General features: G+C 45.5%; 1 long non-coding RNA gene across 2 annotated transcripts in view; it reads right to left on the bottom strand.

Annotated features, from left to right (window-relative positions):
• LOC128342883 (uncharacterized) overlaps positions 1–26,165 on the bottom strand; it is a 65,436-nt gene that overhangs the window by 28,762 nt on the left and 10,509 nt on the right. Inside the window, exon 2 of one of the 2 annotated variants that reach the window (XR_008315232.1) lies at positions 10,993–11,152. This is a non-coding gene — a long non-coding RNA (uncharacterized LOC128342883). Of the gene's footprint in view, positions 1–10,758; positions 11,153–26,165 lie in introns of those variants that run through there. The other variant, XR_008315231.1, reaches the window with a different exon arrangement.

The raw sequence follows: 26,165 nt of genomic DNA, 5'->3' as shown, positions 1-26,165 counted from the left end.
AGGCTGCAAAGAATTCAAATAAACCAGAAGGGGACAGAGCAGAACCGCATAAAGAGCAGACGGGAGCCTGTGCCAGCAGGTCAAAGAGTCAAAAGAATAACATACATCAGGGGAGAGATTCAGTGTATAGGTGCTTATATGCCAATGCCAGAAGCCTCCGGGCCAAAATGTGTGTGCTGGAGTGCTTGGTTGCTAATGCAGAAATAGACATAGTAGGCATAACAGAAACATGGTGGAACAGTGAGTACCGGTGGGACACTGTTATCCCTGGGTATAAACGCTATAGAAAGGACAGGGGGGAAGAAGACTTCCTTCCGAAATTGGAAGGCCTGTCCAAACGAAGAGAACAGAAAGGAACACAAACTCTGGCAAAAGAAATGCAAGTTGACAATAAGGGAGGCAAAAAGAAAGTTTGAGGAACATTTAACCAAAAGTATCGAGGGGAATAACAAAAACTTCTTTAAGTACATCAGAAGCAAGAAACCAGTCAGGGAGGCAGTTGGACCATTAGACAATGAGGGAGTGAAAGGGATTGTTAAGGAGGATATGGAGGTTGCAGAGAAGCTGAATGAGTTCTTTGCATCTGTCTTCATGGCAGAGGATACTGAGCATATACCTGCTCCAGAACCAGGCTTTTTAGGGATGGAGGCTAGAGAGCTGAGTCAGATAGCAGTGACAAGGGATGCTGTTCTAAACTGTCTGGAAAAACTGAAAGCTAACAAATCACCAGGGTCGGATGGCATCCATCCAAGAGTCCTCAAAGAACTCAAATGTGAAATTGCCGACCTCCTTGCCAAAATATTTAACTTATCCCTGAAATCGGGCTCTGTACCAGAGGACTGGAGAGTAGCAAATGTAACACCAATTTTCAAAAAGGAATCCGGGGCGATCCAGGAAATTCCAGGCCAGTTAGCCTAACGTCCGTTCCAGGCAAATTGATGGAAAGGATCCTCAAGGATAAAATTGTAAAGCACCTAGAAGAACAGGCCCTGCTGGGAGTGAGCCAGCATGGCTTCCGCAAAGGTAAATCTTGCCTCACCAACATTTTGGAGTTCTTTGAGAGTGTCAACGAGTGTGTGGATCAAGGTGATCCAGTTGACATAGTCTACCTGGACTTCCAAAAAGCTTTTGACAAAGTTCCTCATCAAAGACTCCTGAGGAAACTTAGCTGTCATGGGATAAAGGGACAAGTACATGTGTGGATTGCTAACTAGTTGAAAGACATGAAACAGAGGGTAGGTATAAATGGAGAGTTTTCACAATGGAGGGAAGTAAGAAGTGGGGTCCCCCAGGGATCTGTACTGGGACCGGTGCGTTTTAATTTATTCATAAATGATCTAGAAGCAGGGGTAAGCAGCGATGTGGCCAAATTTGCAGGTGATACCAAACTCTTGCGGGTAGTGAAATCCCAAACGGATTGTGAGCAGCTCCAAAAGGATCTCTCCAAACTGGGGGAGTGGGCGACAAAATGGCAAATGCGGTTCAATGTTAGCAAGTGTAAAGTGATGCACATTGGGACGAAAAACCCCAACTTCAAGTATATGCTGATGGGATCCAAGCTGTCGGTGACGGACCAGGAGAGGGATCTTGGTGTTGTGGTGGACAGCTCGTTGAAAGTGTCGACTCAATGTGCTGCAGCTGTGAAAAAGGCCAATTCCATGCTAGGGATCATTAGAAAGGGGACTCAAAATAAAACGGCTAACATTATAATGCCCTTATAAAAAACTATGGTGCGACCACACTTGGAGTACTGCGTACAATTCTGGTCACCACATCTTTAAAAGGATATTGTAGAACTGGAGAAGGTACAGAAGAGGGCAACCAAGATGATCAGGGGCCTAGAGCACCTTTCTTATGAGGCAAGACTACAACACCTGGGGCTTTTTAGTTTAGAAAAAAGACGACTGCGGGGAGACATGATAGAGGTCTATAAAATCATGCATGGTGTGGAGAAAGTGGAGAGAGAGAGATTCTTTTCCCTCTCACACAACACTAGAACCAGGGGTCACTCCATGAAATTGATTGCCAGGAGGTCTAGGACCAACAAACGGAAGTACTTTTTCACACAACGCGTGATCCACTTGTGGAACTCTCTGCCACAGGACATGGTGACAGCCAACAACCTGGATGGCTTTAAGAGGGGTTTGGATGACTTCATGGAGGAGAGGTCTATCAATGGCTACTAGTCAGAGGGCTGTGGGCCACCTCCAGTATCAAGGGCAGGGTGCCTCTGAGTACCAGTTGCAGGGGAGTAATGGCAGGAGAGAGGGCACGCCCTCAACTCCTGTCTGTGGCTTCCAGCGGCATCTGGTGGGCCACTGTGTGAAACAGGATGCTGGACTAGATGGGCCTTGGGCCTGATCCAGCAGGGCTGTTCTTATGTTCTTATGTCCAAACCAGTTCTGTGCACACCCCAATAGGTGAGGAAGGTGGAGACAATCCAACCCCCGATATAAGTATCAGGGGGATGGGCTGGTCCAAGCTTCTTTCCTTGCCCATACATTCATATGCCACTTCTCCTAATCTTGTGGCTTTGCATTACCTCCTAGGCATGCCACGTCTGGGTTTTAAAACTCTGGCGCTGCATGCCCCAAATGTAGAGCAGAGCCACGAGACAGGGAAAAATAGAGCATGCCCGGGTGGGTGAGCATGCCCGGAGGGAGTCGAGGTTGGCCCAGCACTTTTCCTCAGCTTCTTCCAGCTTGCAGTCATTCACTGTGTCTCTTGCTTTTTCATGAGACAAAGCAGTCCATCCATCTAGCAAACCAGCCACAAGCTGGAAGAAGCTGAGGAAGGGTGCAGGAAGGAGATGGACTGGCCCCACCCCTGCTGCTGGTGTCAGAATGAAGGACGTGGTCACCATCGGGGTGTGACTTGCAGTATCTGGGCATCACCTCGGACAGCTTCAGCACTAAAGCCAGCACTGCACCCTATAACCATCTACTGCAGTCTGTTGCAGTACTACTGCACATTGAACAAGTCTATACTATATGTTGAATGAAGCTATAATTAATTCTATTTTGCCTCTCCGCTTTCCTTTCCACCAATCCACCAATTCTTTTCTTTTCAAATTGAATGTTACAGTTTGATTCCATTTACAATAACATAAAGTCCAGAGAGGGAAAAATATATGTTAAAAATTGTTGGATCTTTGTATTTTTGTATCTGAAAATTGTATCTTTCTTTGTAGGTATTGTCTCATTCCAGTAATATATTTTAATCCAAATCACTTGAAAATCTGTCTATGCTACAGTTAATGGATTTAATTACAACGAATACAGTTCTGACCTTTCTCCAATCTAGATTTAGACATTGTGCACTATAGTAAATGCCTTTTTAAAATTCACTAACGATATGTCATTATTAGTAGACAAAAGAACATTGATGATATCCAAAGACCTATCTAAAGCTTTTGATTTAATCATCATGTTCCCTTGATTAAAGAAATTACTATTCTTTGGACAATTTATTCCTGCTATTATCTGGGGCATATTTTCTTGGACAGTCATAAAAATGTTAGTGAGATAAGTTTTAATGAAAATGGCTACAGTTGTGAGTTATTTGAAAATGTTGATTGACCCTTGTTTGTGATGGAAAAACAAATCTTGTGATGTAAATAATCACACTTGGATAGGAACTGAATTCTGAGCCGCAGATACTGTTTGCACTTATGCTCAGGAAAGAAATAAAGATGCAAATTAAGGGTTCCTTAGTTCATTCATAGGGTATGAAACCCATGAAAGTGTGTGTGTGTGTGTGTGTGTGTGATGTAATATATTGAATATACTGAATATTTAAATATATTGAATTCTGAGAACTACAGCTCATGGATCATAAACCAACACTGACCCAGATACATCATTATTTATTTATTTATTTATTTATTTATTTATTTATTTATCTATCAAATTTGTACACCGCCCCAAACTTTTGTCTCTGGGCAGTTTTACCACACATTAGGGGTATGCACACATCATACATTTTGCATACATTAGCGGTGTGCAAAACTGCACATGCCCAGTCTGGTTCAAATCTGGTTTGGATTCAAACCGAACCAGGCAAACTGGTTTTGTGCACATCCCTAAGATACATTTGATAAACCTATTCAAAGCAATTACCATACATAGCTTGAATCATAAAGTCTAAATAAATATCAGCGACTGACCTGGAATTGCAGCCTGCTATAATGTTCTGCCCCAGGGCTTCTTTAGACTTGTAAGCAGCCCCAATGCTGTTCACAACCAGAGGTTGCACACGCAGTGTTCCATAGTTTACCCCAAGAACATAAGAACAGCCCTGATGGATCAGGCCCAAGGCCCATCTAGTCCAACATCCTGTTTCACACACTGGCCCACCAACTGCCACTGGAAGCCTAGAGGCAGGAATTGAGGGCATTCCCTCTCTCCTGCTGTTACTCCCCTGCAACTGGTATTCAGAGGCATCCTGCCTTTGAGGCTGGGGGTGGCCTATAGCCGCAATAGGGAATGCTACAATAGCACTGTTTGTACTATTGAACACTACAATAGTGCTGCTTGAATCATGTCAGCCAATATAAACATAAAAGGTCATTTCCAGCATTCTGTCCCACTCTGTTACACTCTAGCATGACCAAGAGACAGAACCAGACATGTCTATACATATAGTAGGGTGGCTTGTTTCTCAGTGGCTTCCACCTAGTTGTGTAGAATAAAATAAACAGCTTGTTGTCAGAGATTCAGATGCAATGGGCAACATTTTCCTCTTGGTCTAGCCACTGGGATTACCAAAGACAAGGGGCAGCCTTAGACTCCACCCTAGTGGAAAAGGCATTCCACAAATTAATTTGTCCCCAGAAGTGAATAGCTGTTGTTCATTCCTGTTGGGGAAGTGTGAAGCAATACACTAGGGGAGAACATTCTGGTTGGGGCAAAAATGGTTCACCATACCTGGGAGGGCCATCCAATACTCTTGAGGACCCCATTGAAGGAAACCATGCTCAACCACAGGGGCGTAGCTATAATTGAGCAAAAGGGTTCAAAGAACACGGGCCCCCAGCTCCTGAGGGCCCTCCAGCTCCATCCCTCCCTATTTTCTTCATTACCTCCCTCACTCTGGGGGGCCGCCAGAGAGAGGGATGAACACGGGCCCCTCTCTCCTAGCTACACCCCTGCTCAACCACATCCTCCTGAAAGCAGCTCCATGGCTGCAGGGAGGAGCAGTAGGTTTTTGACATGTTCCTTTTGACATAGGAAGTAGGCTGGGGAGGAGAGAGGTGGGAGCAAGGCATGATGTTGCCAAAATTGGGATGAAACCATAGTTCAGTGATAGATCTTATGCTTTACATGCCGAAGATCCAAGGATCAGTCTCTGGCATTTCTCCAGATAGGGCTGTGAAATGTCCCTGTAGAGACTCTGGAGAGCTGCTGGTGGTCATCTACTGAGCTAAAGGTAAAGTGTGCCGTCAAGTCGATTTTCGACTCCTGGCACCCACAGAGTCCTGTGGTTTTCTTTGGTCAAATATAGGAGGGGTTTACCATTGCCTCCTCCTGCACAGTATGAGATGATGCCTTTCAGCATCTTCCTATATTGCTGCTGCCCGATAGAGGAGCAGCGGGGATTCGAACGGGCCACCTTCTGCTTGTTAGTCAAGCATTTCCCTGCTGCGCCACTTAGATGGCCAATAATCTGACTCAGTAGGAGGAAGCTTCATATGTTCAGTGTCTCAGAATGTGGCGTCTCAGAGGCAGGCCTTCTCTGTAGCTGCTCCTGAGCTGTAGAATTCATTCCTGGCAGAAATCCGTAATCTGAGTTCATTATTGGCCTTCAGGAGAGCCCTTAAAACCTATCTGTTGGCCTTGCCTTCAAGGATTTATAAACTTTTTAAACTGTAAGTGTTTGGCCTGGTTTTCCAGAGTTTTTAAAAACTGTTTTAAATGTTTTAATTGTTAATGGTTTTATGTTGTTTTTATAGTTTCTGATTTTAACTGTTAATTGATTTTAGTGGTTTTTGTTTTAATGTAAACCGCCCTGAGCCACTTTTGGAAGGGCGGTATAGAAATCAAATACATACATACATTAGAAAAATTAATATGCTATTTATTGGTGAAGGTGACGATACCAGATAAGATTTGTGAAGATACCAAATTAAAGCTCATGCTGAGGAGCAGTGCTGAGTGCATTTTCATTACCACTAAATTCTGCTATTGGCCCTACAAAACTGGCGCTAGGGATTAAGGCTTTCATGCTTGAGCCCTGTCAGGGTCACCATTTAATCCTGAGATAAGTACATAAAATGTAACACCAAAATGACTATAGGCTGGAAAAGAGCAGGGGGCAAGGTACACAAAAATAAAGTAATATATAGGGGGGAAATGAAGACAACACAAAGTTTGAGATATTAATAGCAGCAATAGAGCACTGAGCTTTTCAGTTAAGGCTGTAATTCTATATACACTTACTTGGGGGGGAAATCTGATTGAAACCAACAGTGCTTACTTCTAAGGAGTCATGCATAGAATGGATTGCACTATAAAGCCAAAGATGTTAAACGTTACAATACACAGGTAGGCAGAGATTTACATCAAAATCAAGCTATCTTCTCAACTGCCCTATAGAGATCCTCTGCTGATTGAAAAAAACCAAAGGTGACATTCTTCAGGGGATTACTTATTGTGAATCTTTCCCAGCCAGCCTCCTGTGATTTACGTGCCTTTCTAGAAGTCCAGTGGTGGAACAGAATAGTGACCACACGTTTTGCTCTCTAAGTCCACTTCTTCAAGGGCTAGAGCTTAGCTTTTTTTTAAATGAAAATGAAAATGGAAGGCAAGCTAAAATCTAGGCAAGCTAATGGGCTAACCAGGAAATGGGGCAAATGCTTTTTAAAATACCCAGAAATCCAGGGAAGGTGGCAATCTTAGAGGCTATTAGCCACATGGCTTTTGCCTGTGGAGCTCTCAGAAGCATCTGGTGGGCCACTGAGGGATACAGGATGCTAGACTATATAGGCCATGGGCCTGATCCAGATGATCCAGTTGTTCTTATGTTCTTATGACATTGCTACTGCTTTAAAGAGAAAGACTCCAAGCCCTGGTTCACACAGGCTGTCTTCTTTTCTGTTCCTATGACAGTTTCCATACTTTGCCCCTCCTTTGGAGTGGAGTGACTGTGCAATATATCTTCCTGCAGAATGCAATCCAATTAGTGGTGTAATTTTTATTCATCTAACTATGTGACATGAAATATGATCTTTCCAAAGACAGATCCACAATGGAGAAAATCATATGTTTCAACCAACTGATGTATGGGGGCAAATATGAATATAAACCATGCATGAGCTGGTTGGTAAACAATGCTAAGCCCTGTAACAAACCATCTGAGCAAATCCATGTCCTCAAATTTATAAGTACTGCCACAGGAATAATAACTCATATTTAATTCTTTCACTAGCTTAAAATTGTATGGTGACTATGCTGAAGAATCCTAAAACCTTTTTCTGAAGACTAGTTCACACAAACTAGATAAGATTATAACTGTTTATGGATAATATTTCAAATTATCAAGGAGGAGTGCCTGATTTTCCTCTATGTGAAATTCTCCCCATAGCATGTCATTCTCCCTGACATGCTGGTTTTGTACATGCAGGAGAATTTTTTGCATGGGGAAACATTCAGTCATGTCATCTCCTACCTTAATGCTTATGTAGTACTGTCCAGCAACACTCTACCACATCATTTTATTTATTTCAGAAATAAAATCTGAATAAATCTGCTTATTTATTACATTCTATTCAGTCCTTTCACAGAGCTTGGTACAAGAACATAAGAACAGCCCTGCTGGATCAGGCCCAAGGCCCATCTAGTCCAACATCCTGTTTCACACAATGGCCCACCAGATGCTGCTGGAAGCCACAGGCAGGAGTTGAGGGCATGCCCTCTCTCCTGCTGTTACTCTCCTGTAACTGGTACTCAGAGGCAAGGGAGTAACTATAATAGGGCAAGGGGAGACAGTTGTCCCGGGGCCCACTGCCTTGGGGGGCCTCCCAGAGGCAAGTCCCATGACTGACTCCCCCAGCTGTGCATCTGCCTGGGCTTCCTGCAGTTGTTTTCATCCTCCAAAATTGATGTGAGTGTTAAGACCTGGAGCTACCAGAACTGCATGTCTTTCTCTAGTACCATTAAATGACTTGCATTGTCCACAATTCACAAAACCTTTTTGAAAATAATTTAGAATGATGTTCTATTGTGTCACATAGTGTATGTGTGTGTGGGGGGGGGCATTTTAAAATCTTGTCTCTGGGCCTACTCCAACCTTGCTATGCCCCTGCTCAGAGGCATCCTGTGTGTTGTGTGGTGTGTTTCTCTCCTCCCACCCCACTTTTTCTTTTTACTCTCACAACCGTCTTGCAAAGTATATTTGGGTTGGAGATAATGAGTGACTAGCCCAATTACACCTGATCATTGGATTAGAAGATGCCTAGTCTTCTAAGGCCCAGTCTCTAGCATTCTAACCATCACAACACACTGCACCTCCGTTTATAGCTCTAGAAAGACTTATTGTTATTTATGTGTGTATGTATGTATGCATTTATTTATTTCATTGTTGAATACGTATACCGCCTTTCATTAAAACAATCCCAAGGCAGTTCACACCAAAACATGAAAAAGACTATAAAAATTACACAATTAAAATATTAAGCTAAAAATACAAAAAAAACATAGATCTGACTAAAAAGATTTAAAATACAAGCACAATATAACTCAAAAATACAAAGCAGTAGCAGTAGTTAATCATATAAAAGCCTGGGTAAAAAGCCAGGATTTCGTATGCTTTCTAAAAACTGTGATGGAGACCGAGGAGTGAATAGCCACTGGGAGATCATTCCGGAGTCTGCAGTTACACCAACCACTTACAGCAGGAGTGAGGAACTTTGGCCCTCCAGCTGTTTTTGAACTACAGCTGTAGTTCAAAAACAGCTGGAGGGCCAAGGTTCCCCACCCCTGACTTACAGGAACCAAAGTTCCTTACATATACACATGAGGCTGCCAAATGGTAAAGAAGACATGTTTTCTGTGCCTTTAAGAGATGCACAGAAGAGGGAATTTCAGCAGGTGCAGCTGTTATGCAGAGGGAAAGAAAAGCTTCACATGCTAAAAGGACCTCTTCTGTGCATCTTTTAAAGGTACAGGAGATCTGTCCTCTTTTCTATATGCTAGCCCTATATACACATACATACATAGGTGAAGAGAGAGAAATTTAAACAGTGAGGCCAAATGGCCATTAAATGGAAGAGATATTGTTTGTGAGAAGTTTGTACCTCTTGCATTGAATGGCCATGTGGCCTCCCCATTTACATTCTATTTTCTCTAAACCCATCTAAGTGTATGCGTTTACATCTATGTTATATCTGCCAACTGAGGATAACACTTTTTACATCTGATATAAAGTGGGCTTTAGTTAAAGCTTCTGCAACAATGCGTGTGACAAGACTTATTGTTGTTGTGAAGCCACTGGGGGCATTTTTCCCCACAAGCCCATTGAACAGAATAAGAGTTGTTCTTGCAGAGCCCTCACTCATTTCAAAAGTACATGTGCAGGTGAACATCTCAGCAGATCAGGCTCACATCTCAGTTCTTCCATCTACTCTGCTGCCCTTATAAGTACCTAGCCTTCCTGCCTTGGAGCAGTCACCTTACTTGGCCTCATCATGAGAAGGGTGCTTTGGTTTTGCCTCCATCACATCAGCCTTTCCTCCATCTAGAAACTGTTAAATAAGCATCTAGTGTGCCATGCTTTGCTTCTCTCTTTTGCCTTTCTAAAGATCATGAACTGCTGTGGCATATTATAAAGTGGTATTTAGTTTATTGTGACATGGTTGTCATGAGTTTTCACAGCAACAGTCACTATTATCAGAGTCAGTGTGGTATGTAGTGGGAGAGTGACTCACACAGGTTCAAATCCCAATTTAGTCATGAAAACCAGCTTCACAACATGCTGAAACACCTGGATGATAAAATGGTTGTGCAGGGGCATAGCAAGGCTGGAGTGGGCCCAGAGATAAGATTTTAAAATGGGCCCCCCTTCACTGAAGCTCAGCTCATGGAGTAAAGAAATCTTAAATTAGGCTGAATAGTGGTAACAAAAAGCATAGTAAAAATTTATATATATACATATAAAACCTATGTGCCACAATAGAACATCATCCTAAATTATTTTTTAAAAGGTTTTGTGAATTGTGGACAATGCAAGTCATTTAATGGTACTAGAGAAAGACATGCAGTTCTGGTAGCTCCAGGTCTTAATACTCACATCAGTTTTGGAGGATGAATACAACTGAAGGAAACCCAGGCAGCTGCGCAGCTTGGGGAGTCAGTCATGGGACTTGCCTCTTGGGGGGCCCCCAAGGCAGTGGGCCCTGAGACAACTGTCTCCCCTTGCCCTATTATAGTTACGCCCTGTGGTCGTGGTCTAAAAGACGTCTGAGCTAGCACCAGAAGAGATTCCCAGTGTGGGGACATTCAAAAAACAAGATGCCATGGCCAGGAAAGCCTTCTCTGTGGGCGTTCCCTGCCTAATCACAGATGGTGGTGCAACTTGAGGGAGATGAAGAACAAAAGACCCAGGCATACTAATTGTTCATGAAACTACCCCAGAATGATTGGTGAACACCCCAAGATTGTGTTTGGGCTTTGTATGGGGAAATTAGCTCAGGGTAGGGCAGTTCCATGTCAAATTAAATTTACCCAAAGTTGTAGACCCAGGAAATAACTGGACTGAGGCAAGTTTAAGAAATCAAAAGAAGGGTTTATTGAAGGGAAGGGTACAGTGGAAAGAAACATGTAATTAGAGCAATCATATTAAAGGTAAGTCCAACTGCAAAGAGACATTTTAGCTTAAAGTCCTAATTGTATGAATTTCCAGGCGGGCTAGAGAAAGAGGCTTTAAAGGAGGTGGCTGGATTTAAGGAAAAGGAGCAGGGATAGAGATAGGCCCAGTGAGGGCAAACATTCATATTACCTGAGCTTCTTCTACTGGTGCAGAGACCTCAGGGCTTCTGGAACAACCGAGGGAACTCATTCCTCAGGGACAACTTGGTCAGAAGCAGGGGTGAGAAGACCGGAGTGGTTAGATGTTAGAGTTGAATCCACAAGGGTGCCTCCTCCGTGGAACCAGCTTCCTGTGTTGGCAAGAAGAGTGGGCAGATTGGGTTAGGTTAGGCCAGATAACCGATCTGGAAGTTAGCACAAAAAGCTGGTGTGATGGCATATGAGCAGCAAATCACCCAAGCTGCTGGTGAGTCCAAAGTGTGTGTGGGTCACAAAGGAGCACACTGGATCATGGAACTGGGGTTTGATATACCCAAGAACATGTCCTGGGGCAACATTCCAATTGACCTTCTTTCTTGATTAGGGCAGTTCAGGGGAATTTCAAAAGATCCCATTGTTTGTGTCTGCCATGCTACACCACAACACACAATGAGTGAATAGGATGGTGCAAATGGAGTGGTTGAACATGCAAACACAGGAACTCTTTTCGGTCTTCCCCATGCTGGGATACCTAGAGAAAACTAATCAGGATTTTAATGAGTACATTTCTGTGTTCCTATTGGCCATTCCAGCCTTCTTTTGATAAGGAGAGGATATACATTCTCAGAGCCTTATCAGACTTCCCTTCTAAGATAATTGGCTTTTAGCTAGTTTGAGGCATCTATGGAGGGGAGGTAAACCAAAGAAGGGTCAATCGAGGGTCAATTGTTCAGAGAGACCTTGAACAGAGTTAACTGTTGCAAATTAACTTTGGGAGTCTACGCAGGTATCCCAGCATGGGGAAGGCGCAGCACGAGCTCCCTTCCAAATTGGCTCTTTTGCAGCTGCTAAATTTAGGGGTAGCTCTCCCACTGCCTACTGAGTGACTCTTCTCCGATATGCCAACAAACAGAGAGATCACAATGCTGTGAGGCTCCTGAACATGTCAGAAGTGAGACCAACATGCCTGCAGTCTCAAACATAGGCAGAGAGGCTTCTGGGAGCCAACAAACAAGCAGTGCTAGCAACATCATATAGAAGAATATGGTTCTTTGAGGAGTCAGGTGTTTCACGCAGACATTAAAAGCACAGAAAACAATATGAACATTGTGGGGGCCCATAGCACAAGAGTCATGGGGCTAAGCAGCACCTGCACCATCTTCCAGAATCAACCTTCAGAGTAAGAGCGGAAACACTGAAGCACAGTGCCTTCAGCCCCAAGTCAGAAAACTACCCAGAAAGCTAATAGGATCAATGATGTTACTGAGACTCACTGAGAGAGGACCAGCAGGATCAGCAGAATTGTATTCCTTCTGGAGCAGATCATCCATAAGTGCACCCAAGGCAGCTGCCATGCTGAGCCATATCTTTTTCTTTCTTTCTTTCTTTCTTTCTTTCTTTCTTTCTTTCTTTCTTTCTTTCTTTCTTTCTATCATATTTATATACCACCTAATATGTGTATCCCTAAGCAGTGTACATAATTTAAAATACTACAAAAATCGTAATAGATTTTTTAAACAAACAAATAAAACAATGTGTGATGGGGTATGATCCAGCCCAAATTAAGCATTTTTAAATCTCATTATTTCAGTGGGAGATTTAAGTACAAAGTGCTTTACTCCAGCAGCTTAGATTGTGCTCGTTGATTACAATGGAACTTGTTTTCAAACAAGTTAAAAGACTGGAGTCTTTTAATTCCATTCTTACATGGAAGTAAGTTCTATTGAAGTGAATCGATTTTTCTTTCAAACAAACATGAGGGTCCAGAAAATAGCAACTCTAAGCATACAAATCAGGTTTAAAAAAAAAAAAAAATCTCCGATGCAATGGACCAAATATTCATCTGTCCAACACCGTATCTCAAGAGTGGCCTGCTAGCTGGATGGAATCATAGATAAATTACGTCCACAGCATTTCTACCATTCACCAAGTGAGTAACTCAATTAAAAAGAGAGATATAAGGTAGTCTAGCAGGATTTATTCTTGACAAATCCATGCTGTTGTCTGACTATTGTGGAAGAAATAGTATTTTGATAATCCAAGTAAGTTGCTTTATTAGTGTAAAACAATTCAGCTGAAAGGTTCAGAGAGCTCGTACAGAGAGCTGACGAGAGAGACCCAATTACAAACAACAAAGCAAATCACACTATCTTACCCAGTAAAAAGAGGAAGTTAACATGTTTGACTTTGTCTGCTTAAGCATTCCAGATAGTTAGTTAGACATTTACAGGTGTACATCAGGAACAGGGAAGTTACAACAATCAGATTAGATTGACCCTGCGTATACTCTAGATATGTTTTTGCTAAGATACTCTAGACATGTTTTTGCTAAGCACAACTACTGTCTGTTTGCCCTGTCTAATTCCAGGGGCTCTTTCTCAGATCTATTTTCAGGCTAAACCTCAAGCCAGCCGTTTCCTGTCGCTGCGCCAAGCCTGTCATTTTTCTCCTCTACTTGCAAAACGTTTCTGCTTGGGCAGCTTTTGTATAGGAGCATAAAAGCAAGATGGCTTCAGAACGGTCAAACAAGGCAAAATGCCCCCCACATTACTAATCATTGCATTGTTGTCAGGATGCTTACAGAGCACATCTCCTTAATACCAAAGCCAGACTGACCAGGCTATAGTTTCCCAGATGTTCTCCTGCCGCCACACACTCACTTTTAAAGCTCATCTTTAAAGCTCATTTAGATCCATAAGATCAAAATCCCAGAATTACATATTCCTTCCCCCCTAGAGTCCCAATGCTTCAGTCTTGCTGACTAACCCTTCCCTATTGGTTAGAAGCAAATAATGACTTTCAGTCACTGGTGGCAAAAAGCCCCAAACCCAGTGAACTCACAATGATCTCTGGCACCCACAGCAAAGGTTGCTGGGAAAATGCTCAGACAAGCTGCTACCTCCCCAGAAGTGTTCTCTAACAGGGATGTCCAGATGTTGTTGACTACAAATCTCATAATCCCCAATCAAAAGCCATTGCAGCTGGGGGTTCTGGGAGTTGTAGTCAGCAACATCTGGGAATCCCTGTTAGAGAGAGCACTGCTCCCCAGACCTTGGCCCACTGGCGGAGAGAAAGCAAAGGCTGGCAAGCAGCCCAACCCCCAGTGAGGTTTATGATGGTCTCTAGGTAGCAAACATGAATTGTCCCCTTTGCCAATCAGGGTCTGGCCTGGTTTGCATTTGAATGGGAGACTACATGTGTGAGCACTGTAAGACATTCCCCTTAGGGGATGGGGCCACTCTGGGAAGAGCACCTACATGCTTCTGTGAAGAAGGTTCCAAGTTCCCTCCCTGGAATCTCCAGACAGAGTTGAGAGAGACTCCTGCCTGGAACCTTGGACAAGCCACTATCAGTCTGTGTAGACCAGGCCTGCCCAACTTCAGACTTCCAGCTCTTTTTTAACCACAACTCCCATATTCCCCAGCCACAGTGGCCAATAGCCAGGGATTATGGGAATTGTAGGCCAACATCTGCAGGAGGGTCAAAGCTGAACAGCCCTGGTGTAGACAATACTGAGCCAGATGTACCAATGGTCTGACTCAGGATATGGCTGCTTCCTAGGTTCCTGTCTCCATCAGAGATGCTCCTAGGCAAGCTGGGTTAGATATCAAGCCAGATTTGAAGAAGGGCCCATCCTTTTTGCTTGCCCCCAGCATCGGGCATGCAGAGAGGTACACTGCTTCTGAATATGGTAGTTCAGAGCATGAGAACATTAAAAGAGCCTGCTGGGTCGGACTGAGGGTCCGTTTAGTTCAGTGTTCTGTTTCTGACCGTGGCCAGCAAGCTGCTTTTGGAAGCTTATGAGCAGGATAGGAAAATAGCCCTCCTCTGGCTCTTTATCCTCACATCTGATAGTCTGAGGGACACTGCTTCTAATCATGGATGTTCCACTTAGCTAACCTGACTGCTAGTAGATGCCATCCTCTTTGAAATGTCTTCAAACCAAATCCATTGACAATGTAGTTCTGAGGTAAAGTTTTTTAAAACCTATTCCAGAACAAACATTACTGCTGCTGCCGCCGCCACTACAAAATGCTTTCTGCCATTCAGCAAAAGTGCTCAAAGCAGTTTACATAGATGATAGATAGATAGATAGATAGATAGATAGATAGATAGATAGATAAGATGGTTCCCAATCCCTAAAGAACACACACTCTAAAAAGAAACTGCTAACTGCTAACTGAGCAAAGAGGCACCTTTTAAAAGTGATGGTTCTTTTTATTTAGCAGGGGGAGAGCAATTGGCCCTATCCATCCCCAGCACAGTATCCCTCCAGTGGGATGTTGCTGGTGTCTATCTAATGTTTCTTTTTTAGACTGTGAGCCCTTTGGGGACAGGGAACTATTTCATTTAGTTATATCTTTGGGGACTTCTTGAAAAGCGGTAAATAAATATCCGTCTTATTTGTATTCTTCCTACATAAGATAGACTCCAGCAACAGTTGCTCTTCCCCTCCTAATAAGAGAATCAGCGCTTGAAAAAGTGCCTCTTTGCTTTTCTTTGTTTGGTGCATTGGTTGTTTCACCCTTGCCAAAACTCATTTGGCACTCCTAAAAAACATATACAGCTAAATATTTAATTGACTTTGATAGACCTATGCCTGCGCTCCCCAAGGAGAGTGAATCCTTTCTTTGATTTCAATTCAGGCCCCCATAAAAAAGAAAATAGAAGGGAAAGTCAATTTTTGCCATGTTTGTTTGATTTTTCTGACTTTTTTAAAAAAGTGAAAAAATGGTAACACGGTTTGAAACATGAAGGAATCCCCTTGCTTTTTTTTTTTTTTAAGTAATGCTTTGATTAGCAAATGACTGTGATCGCCTCTAAATATTGTTCCTGATCCTGATATAATCATCGATCACGATACTCGTCATTAAGGCAATGCCGGTTCTCATTCGATCCTATCTCTTTTGGAACCAAGAACAACCACCTTGAGGAAAAGTGCTACAAACGAAGCCGTGGAAGCGAGCGAAGTGGGAACGAGGCGCTCGTCGGTGGCCTGACAGAACGGCTCTCTTGTGAGTTGGAGACACGGAAGGAACGACACCAAACCTGATTGGAAAATCGTCATCAGGCTCCACAGAATATATTGTCCGAGTCCAAAGGAGCCGTGGCGGAGTTTGGCTCTTCAGGGGACCCCTGCTTTGGGAATCTGGTTTAAGAAAGCTCTCATTTGTGTTGTCCCGGAAAGATACATGTAAGGAAAGCGGGAAGCAGGAGCATGCCACAAGTTTCACATGGAAATTAGACACCAAAGAGAGGAGCTGAGAAGTTAAGGCTGAATGTGCTCACCGGGGTTTAGCCCTGCCGCCTGGTTACTATCGCACGGCTCAACAAGGAGTGGAGGAATAATGTAAGGGAGAGTTCTTCCGAGCATGTGCAGAGTGCCTTTGCTCACCACAAGCCAGGGCTGCACAGCTTCGGCCCTCCTGCAGATGTTGGACTACAACTCCCATCATCCCTGACTATTACACTGTGGCTGGATAATGGAAGTTGTAGTCCAGGAACAGTTAGAGAGCCATAGCCAGGAACCTCAGCAGCCAGCCTCTGGAGATCTGAGACTAGGGAAAGGGATGCCTGATTATAGGATATAGGATTGTGTTCGGCTGCTTCTGGTTTCAAAAACGGAATGCTACCCTGCCACGTGGTTTACTGAGGCCAGGAACTTTCCTCGGCACTTGCCAAACTGACCAGGCGCGGGAGAGGGAGAGAGAAAACTAGGCGTGGGGGAGAATCCACAGTCAAGAGAATAGAAATGCCGTTGGTATCTGCCCCTAAGGATTCTCTGAGTATTCTCACGCTCATTGAGCTTCCCTGATCATTTCCTCCCAAATGGCGTTTTGCCAAAACAACCTCAACAGCCAGGATTGCGAATTATGTTTTGCGTAAGACATCTTACCAACTCAGCCGTACTTTTCTCAAACCGACCTACAAAACTTGGGAAGGTGGGGGGGTGGAGGAGTTTTATAGCCCTTGGAAATCCAATAATTAACTGCGCTGTGGAACAGGCGTAGGTGGGAAATGATTGTTTTTATCCGTTTGAAAAGGCATAAAAAAGCTAGCAACAATTGTGTCTATATACGTGCATACACACATAACGCTTTCAAATTTGTTGTGCGAGGCATATAAAAGGGAAAACCGATTCCTGGAATGTTTGGAACGTTGTGCTGTTTCTACCTTTATGTATTTCAGGATTGTTGCCTTTTCCTTCCGCACGTGAATTCTTTAGCACATCTGAATGTATGCAGATGTTTTATGTGCCGCATATTTCCAAACATGGCCGGGGTATAAAACCCTCTAGATTTGATCGCCGTTCTGAAGCTATGAATCTAGTTTTAGATCAAAAATATATATAGTTTTCTGGGGAAATTTGGCTATAACCCAATACACACTTACTTGGGAGTAAGGATTAACACACAATTTCAGGCTGCACAAGATTTTGCTAGCGACCTTCTTGAAAGCGAGAGCAGACGCAAACTTCGCCCTATTTTGCTTGAGGGATTTGGGTGAGAAAGAGATTTAAAATCCACTTTATTGGTTTTATTTAGATTTACCTAGCCAAAAAGGCTCCTTTCTAAATGAATTTTCTGCCCGATGATGCTTTTGCCCGTTCCCCCAGCAATTAAGGCTCTCTGATCACTCAACTCCACAAAATACCTCCGATATTTGTTTGGCTGTTTTAAAGGAAAACCGGAGACTTAATCTACAATGCATAATCCTTGAACGCACGTTCTTTAGGCACAGGAAGACCTGATGCGCTCCGTCCCTCACTACTGCGTGGCCAAAGAGAGTTCAGCGCCGGCTGGGACAAAGGCCGGAACGCAGCCGCGTGTGTTGTCTATCCCTTCCAAAGGAGTAACTGCCATCCGCTTTTATTCGACAAAAGGGATATACATGGAGGGAGAGGGAGGGGAACCCGGCTCCACGCCTCTTAAACCTCCAGGGCTTGGAATATGCCGTCATGACGATCCCTCAACACAGAGAAGGCTGTCCCGAGGAACAGGAAACCCGGCGATGTATGTTCCATCAAGACTGCCTGGGCATCCCTCTGCTTTTGGCCTCTGCATCCCTCAGCTTCTGGGCAAAGATCGCTCCCCAGAATATAACAAGGTTGCTCCCCCACCCGCGCGAGAGGGGGGGGGAGATCTCCTCCGCACACGAGTGTGTACAGCAAGCCGAGTGACTTTGGCTCCTCTCAGAGCTCACCTTTTAGCTCCTAAGGAAGTGCCTTAAGGCTTCAGACGCCACCCCGAGCGAGCGAGGTCCAGACACCTCTACCCTCCCCAGTATATTAGACAGACGAATAAAGAGTTTGCAGTACTCGAATTACGGGGGGGGGTCACCTTTGTGACTCTCACCTCCACAGCTATTTGTTTTGGAAGGGGGGGTTCATAAAACTTGTGGAAGCCAGAAGGTAGGGCGTATGAGAGAGAGAGAGAGAGAGAGGTCCTGGAGCCCTGCCCCTGAGAGCTTTCAGCTCCGCAGATCCCCTTTTCTCCCAGCCCCGTCAGCTGCATAGTTTGGCAGTGGGGTGGGGTGGGGGGCTGCGCTGCGGCCAAAACGCACCCCCCCCCCCGCCACCCTGGCTTTTTCACTAAGGGAATGTTCGCTCGCTGCCTCCCGGGCTTTGCTGGGCATTGTTCGGTAGCGCTCCCAGTGCCGAGGCAAGCGCGCCGAGCCCAGGAGACGGGAGCACGTCTGCCAGCTCTGGCCCAGCTCAAATACAGCTGCACGGGCTTTGTCTGGGGCTGGCTGCCTCCCCCCACCGCTCCTTTCTCCGCCCCTAGACAGGCAGCGAGTGAGCGCAGCATGATAATGAGCTCTGTCAATTGCCAAGCCCAGCCGCGGGGGAGGGGAGGGGGGAGGGGGCTGCTCGCCCGGGCACTACCGAGTTGTTGTTGCTTAGTGGGACTCGCCCGCAACTCGCCCACAATGTGGAGGTTTGGAGCAATGCAAGAGGAGGAAAGGGGGGAAAGGAGACACGCCACACACACACACCCCACACACACACCCGCCTCCCCCTGGAGCGCAATGGAGAAACCGAAAAGAGAGAAAGGAAAAGAGGGGAAGCCTCAGGAGCAGGCAGCTCGCGAGCAGGCGCCGGTTCCGCGGAAGATCCGGGTTCAAGCGCTCACACTGTCAGACAGGCCCAGACTTTGAGACCCCTCTCAGTCAGTTCTCGCCCTTCGTTTTTGAAGAAGACAAAGTCGAATCTCCCTCTCGGTTGAGCTAAAGGCGACGCGCGCAGTACTCTCGTCCTCTTTTAGATCCGATTCCAGGGATCGGGTTAATTAGAGACTCTCCTTTCCCCTCTCCACCTCTTCTTCCTCTCCCTCTCCCTCCCCACCCCCCGCCCAATATTTCACCAGCGTGGGGCTGCGTTTATCTCTGACTGGCAAAAAGAGAGCAAAGGGGCGAATAAGGAGGAGGACCATTTTCGCTCAGGCTAAGCGCATTTGCCGAGGAATAACAGCACCGTCTGGGAGCTGAGATCGACCGGAGACTTTCTGCAAAGGCAACTGTGGAAGGAAAAGAGAACAGATTTTTCCTATGGGCCGAGCCCGCCGTGGCTGGGGAAAGAGCTGGGGCAACTCTGGTGGAGGTCCTTAATTTGGCACTGAAACCATGGGTGTGTGTGAATAACAACGTGCATCTGAGCATGTACGGAGTGTCTTTTGTCCACCGAACCCCTCCTGTCCGAAACGCGCTTTAGACAGGCTTAGGCCCCCTATCAGTTCACAAATCCAACACTGAACTCGGGCTATTCTGTCTTGGTCTTTCTCAAAAGTGAGCATTCCTTAGCTCACACAAACATACAAGCCTCCCCCATACACGCACACAGCTGGGGGCGAAGGAGGCTTCCCCCAGGATTCATAGGTATTTTTATCCCCACCTGCATGGTTTGTGTTGACACAGGACCTCTGACCCCGTTTTGAAATGTTCTGCTGTGGAGGCACATTGGGTGGGTGATGAGGCTGGGAAGAGGGGAACGAACAAACCCATCAGCTTTTTTTTAAAAAAAAAAAACGAAGCCCGAGTTTCTAGGTCTCTTGATTGCAAGGAAAGGATCCCCGCAATCATTTCTACAGCCCTTTGAACTTCTGGAGGATTATTTACAGTTCTCATACGCACGACAGCTTTGTGTAGTAGGTTGCTAATCTCCGTTTACAGAAGAGAAAGTGGAGGAGAGAGAGAGAGAGAGAGAGAGAGAGAGAGAGAGGCGGAGGCCGTGGCTAAAAAGATAGGTTTGAGTCCTTCATATTGTTTCTCCTCTGTCTATTTCTTGTTAAGGTCTTCTGCTTAAGCGCTGCTCCATTTCCTTTAGGACCAGGGACAGAGCCTTTTCTGTGGTGACCCCCCCCCCCCCCCCGTCTTTGGAATTCTCTCTCCAAGGGCATTCACCAGGCCTCTACCTTACTTCCATTGAGACGCCGGTTTAATACGTTTTCCTTACCCAAACTTTGGGAGTCATTGGATGATGTAAAGTTGTTATGATTTTTCCTTCTCTGAGAGGCTTTTCATCCTCGTCTGGCTGCTATCTGCAGGATTTACCTGCTTTCGATTATTATAGTGGTTTGAAGTTGGAAGTCCCTTTGAGGACGAACTGTCGGAAGGTGGGAGATACATTTCCAAACACAGAACGAGAAGTAAACAAGAGTCTCTCCGCGCCTGCTTTTGCTTCGGCTGAATCCTCCTCAGAGCGAAGGGCAAAAGCGCGCCTCGGGCCCCTGCCTCCTTAGCCAATCTCTCCAGGCAGCGCGCTGCTTCAGTCCTGGCCCCTTCTTACGGTCCCTTATCCCTTTCCTCAGCCAGCAACTGTACCTGCAAAAAGGACCTCTCCAGCACTGCACTTCCTCCCGTTCGTCACTTGTTACTGGGGCTGTCGCCCGATTAAAAGAATCTTACTCGGTTAATCCAATGCACTTTAGTTGATTAATCGATCGATCAATCGATTAAATATTTGCAGGGGGGGAAGTAACCGTTCACAATTCGTAATTCAATTCACAATTCATAATTCAATTCATAATTCACAAATAAATAAATATACATGTATTTGTATATATGTCCTGCCTTCCTTGAATGCCCAAGCCAATGAGAAACTTGCTAAAACGAAAAAGAATGTTAAAACATCTAAATCGATGAAATAGAATTACACTTATCTTTCACATGCTTTGTATGTTGCACAGAAGTTGCACAGAAGTGATTCAGGAAGCATCCTTGTAGAAGATGTATTCCCTCCGCGCCCACCTATAGGAGGGAATGCTTCTTTCCCTAGATTATGTGTTTCCCTTTCCTCTATTTTACGGTTGCACTCCCCCGCCCCCCCCGCCCCGTAGTTTCTATTAAATGAAAAATACACTTATTTTCTTTATATTTGTTGACCATATTAGTCAGGGGGCACCTTTGTAGCCGACCAATTATTTTTTTAGACCGATCGGTTTAACCTGTTACCTGATCAAACGCTACAGAATCTTACGGTTGCCAACTGACCAGAAATAAACACTAGTCTGTCTCGCTCTTGTGCCTTGGACGGCAGCTTGAGCTGCAAACTCAGCAAGACAGCTTCACAGATGAAAACAACGGTCTCGTCTAATGTCTTCTAATCAAGCTGCTATTAGGATAAAAGAAATAGGGAACAGTTAAAAATCAAAGTTGGCAACCCCATTTATTACCTTTCCCGTTCACTCCCTGACATACATGCAACTGCCTAAATGTAGAATGTAAGTGAGCTATTTTGGTGGGGACATCTATCTGGCTAAAGTTACTCTGTAACACGACATCGTTGTAATGATGTAATACTATTACGTCATTGCCACTGTAAAGATACATATATGCGGAGCCCCGTAGTGACTCTTGTAGGTTTCACGGACTTCTTCCAGCACAGCACAGCTGTCTTTTCCTTCCCAGTTTCCTTTCGAGGCTTTGGTCCCTGGCACAGTCCTCATAGACCCTCTCTTATGCTTTCCACGAAGGGGTGCCCTGCAAACTGAGCAAAGAGGCAGCTTTTAAAGGGGGTGATTCTCTTTATTTAGCAGGGGGAGAGCAACTGGCCCTATCCTTCCCCAGCACAGCATCCCTCCAGGGGCTGTTGTTGGTGTCTATCTAATGTTTGTTTGTTTGTTTGTTTGTTTGTTTGTTTGTTTGTTTGTTTGTTTGTTTGTTTGTTTGTTTTAGATTGTGAGTCCTTTGGGGACAGGGAGCTATTTTATTTATTTATATCTATGTAAACCGCTTTGGGGGAAACTTGAAAAGCGGTATATTGGTCCTATTCGTATCCTTCATAGATAAGGTAGACACCATCAGCAGTTGCTCTCCCCCTGCTAATAAGAGAATCAGTGCTTGAAAAGGTGTCTCTTTGCTTTTCTTTCTTTGGAACATTGATTTTTTTCACCCTTGCCAAAACTCATTTGGCACTCCGAAAAAACATATACAGCCAAATATTTAACTGAGTTTGATAGACCTATGACTGCGCAAAGACATAATATTTTATACCTATATCGATCTATCTAAGGTAAAGTGTGCCGTTGAGTCAGTGTTGACTCCTGGCACCCACAGAGCCCTGTGGCGGTCTTTGGTAGAATACAGGAGGGCTTTACCATTGCCATCTCCCACACAGTATTTGATGATGCCTTCCAGCATCTTCCTATATCGCTGCTGCCCGATATAGGTGTTTCCCATAGTCTGGGAAACATAAGGTAAGGTAAGGTAAAGTGTGCCATCAAAACATACCTGCAGGGATTCCACTGGCAACCTCTGGCTTGCTAGTCAAGTCATTTCCCCACTGGAGCATTGGATCTATCTATCTATCTATCTATCTATCTATCTATCTATCTATCTATCTATCTATCAGGCCCCTCTAATATGACCAGCCTTTTGCTATTACTTTTTTGCACAGTGCTAGGACTCGACTTCTTGTAGGGGGCTCAAGACTGCCCCTAGAGCCAAGCAAAAATCTCTGAATAGACATACATGAAATAGGTACACAACAGACCAAAAAGAAAAGCAAGCCTTTCCTCCCAACTGAACTGCCGATTGAACTTCCAGGGACCAAAAGATAAGCCCGACTGTGTCCCTTGGGCAAAGTTCCAGGGGACTGCAGCTTGTGTCCGGTGAGAGGTGAAAGGCTCTCTTGGTGGTGTGACCATCTGTGCTGATGGTGGGAGAGATGAACGAATCTCCAGGTTCAAATGGCCACATGCATGCCATGGAATCTGCCATAATGGCACCGCGGGGAAATGACTTTACTAGCAAGTCAGAGGCTGCCGGTTTGAAACCCCGCTGGTAAGTTTCACAGAAACACCTATATCTGGCAGCAGCAATATAGGAAGGTGCTGAAAGTCATCATCTCATGAGATGGCAATGGTAAACCCCTCCTGTGTTCTACCAAAGACAACCACAGGGCTCTGTGGTCGCCAGGACCCGGCACCAAACACTAAGCCCGAGGGCGCACTTTACATTTAAGGGTTTGTTCAGGGGCTTAGCTAGAGGAGAGGTGTTCACTCCTTTCCCCTGCGGACCCCTCGGAGTGAAAGAGATAATGAAGAAAATAGGGAGGGGTGGAGCTGGGGGGGCCTCAGGAGCTTGGGGGCTGAGTTCTTTGAACCCATCTGCTCAATTATAGCTACACCCCTAGATTTGTTCAACACATCTCTTCGTTGCTCAGCGTTTGGTATGTGTTCACACATGCATGTTCATCGCTTGGTGTTTATTAAGCGACGCCTTGCTCAGGCTTGTTCCTCTGAGTGAGCACCATCAGGTATCAGCCCCGGCAGCCACCTCCAAGTCAGGACTTCTCAAGGGAGTCCCATGATCAACTGCCACACATCTAGTGTTATTATATTATTTATTTGATTTATAAACCGCCCTTCCAAAAATGGCTCAGGGCAGTTTACATCAAGTGCTGTTGAGTGCTCCTTGGCATCTCCAGGTAGGGCTTGTTGGGAAAACTCCTGCTGAGAACTGCTGCCAGTCAGTCTAGGCCAGCGGTTCCCAACCAGGGTTCCTCCAGATGTTGCAGAACTACAACTCCCAGCTTCCCCAGCCATAATAAACTTTAGCTGGGGGTGCTGGGAGTTGTAGTTCAGCAACATCTGGAGGAACCCCGGTTGGGAACCACTGTTCTAAGACAATATTATGCTAGAGGCCCCAATGGCCTGACTTGATGTAAGACAGCTTCATATGTTGACATGTGGTGAGAAATCCTGTTGTGTTTATACTAGCCCTCGGTGCTTGTGGGAAGAGGCTCCCCAGAACTGTGCGGCTTGAACTGCCATGGCTCCTTCACACATGCAGATCAGAACCATTCCATGATTTGCTCCCCACTGTAGATGTATCAATTCTTGGAGCCTTCATACAAACCTTACATACTATGAATCTCAGAAGGTGCATTGGGAGGTCCATATTGAGGGGTGTGTGTGTGTGTGTGTGTGTGTGTGTGTGTGTGTGTGTGTGTGAGAGAGAGAGAGAGAGAGAGAGAGAGAGAGATCATTCACACAATCAAAAACTGTGTGTTCTACCTGGGTTTGAGGGTTGTGTGCACTCCTAATTTTCCGTTGTGTGGAAGCAAGGTTGGAGGAAAACCTGGGTAGAAGTGATTGTGCGGAAGCAAGGTAAGAGGAATAGCAACCCAGGTCTTCCTCCTAGCGTTGCTTCCAAACAACCAAACATTGGGAGCACACACAGCTCCCAAACCTGGGAAGAACACTGCTTTCGATTGTATGAATGCGGTGTTTGTGTGACCTTGAGTTGCAACCATTTCCATTTGCAAACTCTCCCTCCCGAACAGCCCAAACGGTGAAGTCCCCAGAGTAAGCCTATTACAGTCTTTGGGGCTCAATTCGAAACTTTCCTTTCTGCTGCTGCCGCTGGGTCAAACAACTAAAGAAAGTTGCTGTTCTCTGTCTCTGGAAAAGCAAGATGGAGAGCCAGCAAAAGTGCTGAAGGGGTGGGCGGGGCGGATGGCCCCCAAGCTGTGCCGGGCTGCCACCTGCGAAAGACGTCAGCGTGACAAGGATCGAGGCTGGACAAGAAGAAGACCTCTGTCCCTTTCTCCCCCTCCCCCTCTATTAAATCGATGGAGCATCTCAAGCGAGGCTGGCCAACGCGCGGAGCAACAAGGTGGCTCGCAGGGTTAAGGAGAGTTGATGCGGATGCTGAAAGGGAGGGAGGCATCCTGGCTTGACCACCAGACCCAAAGACTGCAGCGCATCTCCCCCGCTCCCGCAAGAAGGAAAGAGTCTGCAGACAATTGGGTCGCCCTGCCGGCCCACTTGATTGCTCTCTCCCTGAACACGCCTAGTAGTTGGCCCATTCCTCCCTCGTCTTGGGTTTTTGTGCAGGGATTGTGGAAGTGGTGCTCTTACCCCTGGCCTTTGGAAGTCCGGGGCCTCCATATCCCCTGGGGGCCTCCAAATCCTCTCTAGACTGTCCTGGGTGGGGTGGTCCCTGCTGGCCTGCACTGCACCACCAAGTGTGATCATGACCTGTGCCAGGTGCTTTAGAGAGGGGGAAGTGGGGAAAGGAAACTTGGGGTGAGGATATGTTGTGTGTTGAAATGTTTCTGCTGCTACTGCATAAATATACTCCACGTGTTAAAAAAATACTATGTTTGTCACAGGTGTGTGTGTGTGTAGGGGGGATGATGCTTAAGTGTGTGTGTGTGTGTGTGTGTAGGGGGGGATGATGGCCCCAGCTGACTTGGCAAAGAGGCACCTTTTAACCAGGTGATTCTCTTTATTTAGCAGGGGGAGAGTAACTGGCCCTATCCAGCCCCAGCACAGTACTTCCAGTGACTGTTGCTGGTGTCTATCTTATGTTTCTTTTAGATTGTGAGCCCTTTGGGGACAGGGGTCCATCTCATTTATTTATTATTTCTCTGTGTAAACCACCCCGAGCCATTTTTGGAAGGGTGGTATAGAAATAGAATGAATGAATGAACGAATGGACGTGCTGCAGGAGGGGGTCCTTCAGTGGAGAGGGGGCCTCCAAAGGCCTTTAGGTCCAGGCTCCAAATTTACCTAAGTGCACCCTGGTGTTTTGGGTTTTAGCAAACGGCAAAGATCTGAGATGATGAAGGGCTGGTGTTCATTTTTTGCAGGCTGAAAAATCCTCCCGCAGAATTCCTCCCGCGGGGCACTGAAAATTTTCACCCATCTTTGCACCTTCCCC

Source organism: Hemicordylus capensis, chromosome 1, assembly GCF_027244095.1.
Source record: "Hemicordylus capensis ecotype Gifberg chromosome 1, rHemCap1.1.pri, whole genome shotgun sequence".
In the NCBI taxonomy this organism is placed as follows: domain Eukaryota; kingdom Metazoa; phylum Chordata; class Lepidosauria; order Squamata; family Cordylidae; genus Hemicordylus; species Hemicordylus capensis.
Note: the sequence above shows the minus strand (reverse complement) of the source record. Positions and strands in the feature narration are given on the sequence as shown.